Genomic DNA, 6,149 nt, shown 5'->3' with positions numbered 1-6,149 from the left:
TTTTACACTTGTGAAGTTTCGAATATCAAAGGTACTCTCTTAGATTTTAATAGTTATTTATCGCATCGTTTTAGAGACAGCTTTCCGTGGATACAAAAATGAAAGACTAATTCTAGTTTTGTTGGCACTCAGGGGCCGAAGCCCTATACCAATAAATTTATGAAGTTTATTTCATTATTTCGGAAAAAATTCCTTTAATAAGATTCATGGTTATTTTATTATGACTCCCAACCGGTTCAAATCCATCGGTTAATTATCGCTTTCAAATCGTATGGGAATGGTTAATAGGTTTTACAATCTTTTCATTGATCTGACAAGTTTTTTTTTTCTCAGCAATTTCTGTTTTGAATTTAAAATCGGTCAATAAACAAGGACGAACCATTTTAGGGAGCTTAATTTGATGATTAACGGTCGAGTCAGGAATATAGAAAGTACCCACTAAAATAAAATAAAAATTTCAGGGAGGGAGGAGGAGGCATTGGGCTGCTTAATAAATTAGTCCCTAAAGTTTTATATTATTCGTTGGCTTAACAACTTTGAAGACTTTCATTGAATTTTGATTGGTTGGTTCATCAAGTTAAGTGTTCAAACGTTTTAACCACTAATTGTAATCAACAAAAGGTGTATTTTTTGTATAATCAATTAGGATTTATATCAATTTATCGGCCATTGTCTTATCCCTGAAGATCTCTGATAATTTTTATTAAATAAACCTCTAGTGTCCTTTTAATTAATCCATTAACAAACTTCCGTTAAATTCAATAGTGAAAAGATTTTTATCAATTCAATATATATTTGGAAAGCAAATCCCTCAAAGTGCATAAAGTACTAAGACCTCCCCACCTTATTTTCTAAAAGTGAAGCTCTTCTATGATTACGGGCGGTCCGTAACGGTTAGCTCTTTTCGTTAATTTATGTATATTAGAATTGTCCCATCAATTTCAAACTTTGCAGAGTGGTTCCTGAAGTAGGTAGGTACGATTTACAAAGCGTAGCAACTCTATAATCGTTACCAGATTGTCCGTACGTCCATTAAACATGTTTTTTTTTAAAACTTTTTAAACATAAAATTTTTATGTGATAACAATGTTTGATTGATCTGATTTTTGGAATACTGATTCCTAGGACAACAAAGTAAAATGTTACTTATGAGCAAGCATCTATATATTTAAGTCATAAAAATGTAAGTATGTCCTTAAACATTATCCTGTATTTATTCAGTTTTTCAACAAATTTACTTAAAATAAATTTATATTCTTATTATTCAGTTCAGTTCGTTTGTCCTTCCGTTTTAAAGCTTCGCTTTTATGGATGTTGTCATCTTTGTAATATTTAAAATAGGGGGGGGGGTATTTTTCTCCACTTTCCTGAATCCATTAAATCTTCAGGTCTATACCTAAACTAACCTAAAGTAGTACTAGAATAAGCAAACGTAAAACTAACAAATTTTTTTTTTCAAAAATAGGGTTGGGTTCGGGGGGGGGGGAGTGGGTGGAGTTGTAATATAGATAGAGAATGAAATCTTTATAAACCTTTTATCAGAAATAAATCACGAAACCTTTTGTATAATTGATAATTGCGAGGCTTTTTTTCATTTTTTTGCGGGTTAGGGGTGTCCCACTCTCTAAGAAAATAGTTATAAACCTTCCCGGGGCCTATGAGAAGCTAACTGTTAAGGAGAACCCTATTGGTTCAGCGGTTAGCGAGATCCTTCGGTACAAACACACAGACACACTGACAAACAAACATCCTGTTACTTTAGTATACGGATGTTAGAGTTGTCCTATCGAAACTGATTCCTAGGATAATTAAGTACATTGTTACAAACGAAGCATCTTTATAATCAAGTTATACAAGTATGCCTTTAAACAGTATCCTGTATTTAAGCAGTTTTGCAACAAATTTACTTACAATTTGGATCTAATGCAGTTCACGGTAAGATATTGCTGGTAAGCAATATTTTCAAAAATCTATACATTTTAAAGGCTGCTAGCTGCCAAACTGCTGAACGTACAGATCATACCCGCACACCATTTTTAGCGGCATAAGAAGGCCTACAAATAATCTGGAATAGCAAAGATCCAATTATGCACAGGGAAAGCTTCACTGAAGAAAAAAACCCGTAAAATAGGTCTTTTTCGCGCATTTCTCTGCACTGCGAGATAATTATGCATTATTGATTTATGGCTATTTCAGATTATTTGTAGGCCTTCTTATGCCGCTTAAAACAGTGTGCAGGCATGATCTGTACGTTGAGCCGTTTGGCAGCTAGCAGCCTTTAAAATTAATAGATTTTTGGAAATATTGCTTACCAGCAATATTTTACCGTGAACTGCAGTAGATCCTACAATTTTGTTCAGACTAATACATTTATATTATGCTTATTTAATTCTGACACTCTACAAGTGTTTATGTACGTTTGTCATACCGTGTCCGAGCTTCGCTTTTATTAAATGATGAGCTAGGGATTTAAATATTCATTCCATTGCAAAAAACGCGATATTCAGTTTGTTTAAATGTCCATTTATTTAGCATTTTTCAAGAATGTCAAGCGTGGGAAAATTTTTAGAATGTGGGAACCATTTATTTTGATTTAAATGGTACATATGATTTTCATTTAAATTCATTTTATGGACCCGTGAGAAAATTTTTTAACGTGAGAACCATTTAATTTTCATTGAATTTCATTTTTTGGAAGTGTGGGAAAAAACGTGAGAAAAAATATGTTTTAGTATAAAGAAATGTTCTATCGGTTTCAAACCTTTTTCATTCGATAGATCATACTGACTTTGAAAAAACTGTTAGACCGATTTTTGAAATTCAATCTGTGAAAAAAGATATTCAAGTTTTAATTTTTTGTTTTGAAAATATTATTTTCATGTATTGAAGCCATCTTGGATTATGATAATTTTTTTTGTTAGAAGATTTTTTTTCCAAAATATTTTTTAAAAATTAACTTTTTACAATAAAAAAAATCTTTGAACTTAAATTGACCAATAATTCAAAGATTTTTTCTCTTTGATTTGGAAGATTTTTTATGATTTTTATTTTTAATGTCAAATAAAAACACAACAGTGAAAAAAATGAAAATTAAATGAAAAAACGTTTTATGATTTTATTCAAGAAATTATTTGCTAACATCACCTTTTTGTTGCAATAGAATGTTATTTAAGCAAACAAAATTTAGCATAAATGGATATTTAAATCCCTCGGTATTAAACGATGAGCTAACGCTCGATCATTTAATACCTTGGGATTTAAATATCCATTCCATTGCAAAAAACGCGATTTTTGGTTTGTTTAAATGTCCATTTATTTAGCATTTTTCAAGAATGTCAAGCGTGGGAAAATTTTTAGAATGTGGGAACCATTTATTTTGATTTAAATGGTACATATGATTTTCATTTAAATTCATTTTTTGGACCCGTGAGAAAATTTTTTTAACGTGAGAACCATTTAATTTTCATTGAATTTCATTTTTTGGAAGTGTGGGAAAAAACGGGAGAAAAAATATGTTTTAGTATAAAGAAATGTTCTATCAGTTTCAAACCTTATTCATTCAATAGATCATACTGACTTTGGAAAAACTGTCAGACCGATTTTTGAAATTCAATCTGTGAAAAAAGATATTCAAGTTTTATTTTTTTTGTTTTGAAAATATTATTTTACATGTATTGATGCCATCTTGGATTATGATAATTTTTTTTTGTTAGAAGATTTTTTTCCTAAAATATTTTTAAAAAATTAACTTACAATAAAAAAATCTTTGAACTTAAATTGACCAATAATTCAAAGATTTTTTCTCTTTGATTTAGAAGATTTTTTATGATTTTTATTTTTAATGTCAAATAAAAACACAACAGTGAAAAAAATGAAAATTAAATGAAAAAACGTTTTATGATTTTATTCAAGAAATTATTTGCTAACATCACCTTTTTGTTGCAATAGAATGTTATTTAAGCAAACAAAATTTAGCATAAATGGATATTTAAATCCCTCGGTATTAAATGATGAGCTAACGCTCGATCATTTAATACCTTGGGATTTAAATATCCATTTATGATAAATTTTGTTTGCTTAAATAACTCATTTATGCTAAATTTTGTTTGCTTAAATAACTCATTTATGCTAAATTTTGTTTGATTAAATAACTTATTTATGCTTAATTTTGTTTCAGACGACTCATTGTACCCTACCTTTTTTGTGTTTTGTGTTTTTTTTTTCTTCATAAAAATGAACATTCAGTCGGTTCTTTGGTTGGTAAGATCTTTACCGACAGAAAATAGTTAGTGCTAGAAGAAAATTTTATATTTTTAAACGTCTCAGTTTTTTTTCATTAACAATAATTCTTTTAAATTAAAAAAAAATGAATTTATGATTATATAATAAAAAATTTACTGTAAAAGAAAACTTATTTTAAATCAATGAACTTTTGAGTCTTTCTATTATATTTTCATTGATTGATTTAATCTTTTCTGTTTAATTACATTGAAATTTTATCTTTTTGTTGTTATATGTAATGAAGGCTCGGTGGCGGCGTGATTTTAATGAGAATACCTGCGGGCTGCTTTGCTGCGGCTAAACAAAACAAAATTGACAGCTGTCGACTTTCAATGGTTTAAGTCGACCAAAGACATTAAATAAAAGTGGTGATAACTGTAATAATATTGATTGTCGTGCTACATATTTTTAAAACTAGAGGCTACATCACTGTCATCTAGGGGCTTTTTACCCAAAGAAGTTAGGAGCAGCAGAAAAATATTATAAAATCATCGGGGGACCTTAGTAAAGCTTCTCTAAAGTGGAAAACTCGTAGTAAATACTGGAAAAGAAACCTGGCGTCCTAATTAAGCAGCGGCTATCGAGCATTGGTTGTGAGATTAAATCTATTTTGCAAAGATGTTATTCAAAATAAAGTTATAATTCTTATTTGTAAACAACGACGACAATATCCATAAGTAGCGAAGCAAAACAACATTTTTGGATGGAATGGTCAAAGTGAGTTATAGTGCAAATGTTCAGAGAAAAAGAAAAATAGTAAATCACGAAACCTTTCAGATAGGTGTATTTTAAAGCAATATACTTAGACAGACTGACGGACCAAGTAAATTAAATGTTGGATACTCATTTGTTTATGAAATCTTTACCAAACATTTCAGTTGTCTACCTTGCATGGTAGGCAAGAAAATCAATTTCCCCCCTTTACGTTAATAGAAAAGCTTTACTACTAACAAAGCGAATGTTAGAGTAGCCTCGCTACTATTATGGTTTCTAAAGAAAATAGATACCTAACAAATGAATTGGATTTTAGCTAAGTGAAACCTCTGTTGCTTTATTCACTGAATAGAAAGTTATAAAGCGTTCATTTCAACATAGGTAAAGACATAGAAACCCCCCTCCCCCCATGAACGAAGGGGGGGGGGGGAGGGATTAAGGTTCTTTGGTCGCTAAGTACTCTGATTAAAAGTATAAAATAAAAAGGTAACGTGAAATTAAGCTTTTAATTTTTTTTATTAACTTTTTATGTCGCATTTCTTAAGCGCATTTTCTATAAAATTAGTGAAGCTGCTCTAAAGAGAATATTAGAGCTATGCCTTTAGTTTTGTCAATATTCGTTTGTTAAATAAACTGAACGTTGATTGAACTATGTTTTACCTCCAGGGATCTAGAGGGATAAGACCCATTTTGTAGATTGAAATAAGGATGTATAATTCTGACATATTTACAGGGATATGGTATGGGACAATGGATCTAAAGTTCATATTTCTAGCTGTCATACACTTTGGGTAATTTATCTTATGCAACTTTTAATGACTTTGGAGACTAGCGTATAAAATGCCACAAAAAAATAATCAAAAAGTAGACGAATCCGACTAAACAAAACCAACAGGATTGCAAGCAGACAATTTGATTAAAATAGAAAACAAGTTGGTAGATTTGGCCAGTTTAATCTTTCTAATATGGGTGTGATAAAACAGATATTCTATTATGATACTTTTGGAATTAGCCAAAATTTGACATTATTTAAAAGAAATTTTCAATACTAAAGTTATTTTATGATTAATTTCAGACTATTCCTAAAAAAATGAGATGGGTTAATCTAAAGGTTAACATATTTAAAACTATTAAATTGAATTGACTACCCCCTA

The sequence above is a fragment of the Acartia tonsa genome, chromosome 8, assembly GCF_053477335.1.
Source record: "Acartia tonsa isolate MP-2025a chromosome 8, ASM5347733v1, whole genome shotgun sequence".
NCBI lineage: Eukaryota > Metazoa > Arthropoda > Copepoda > Calanoida > Acartiidae > Acartia > Acartia tonsa.
Note: the sequence above shows the minus strand (reverse complement) of the source record.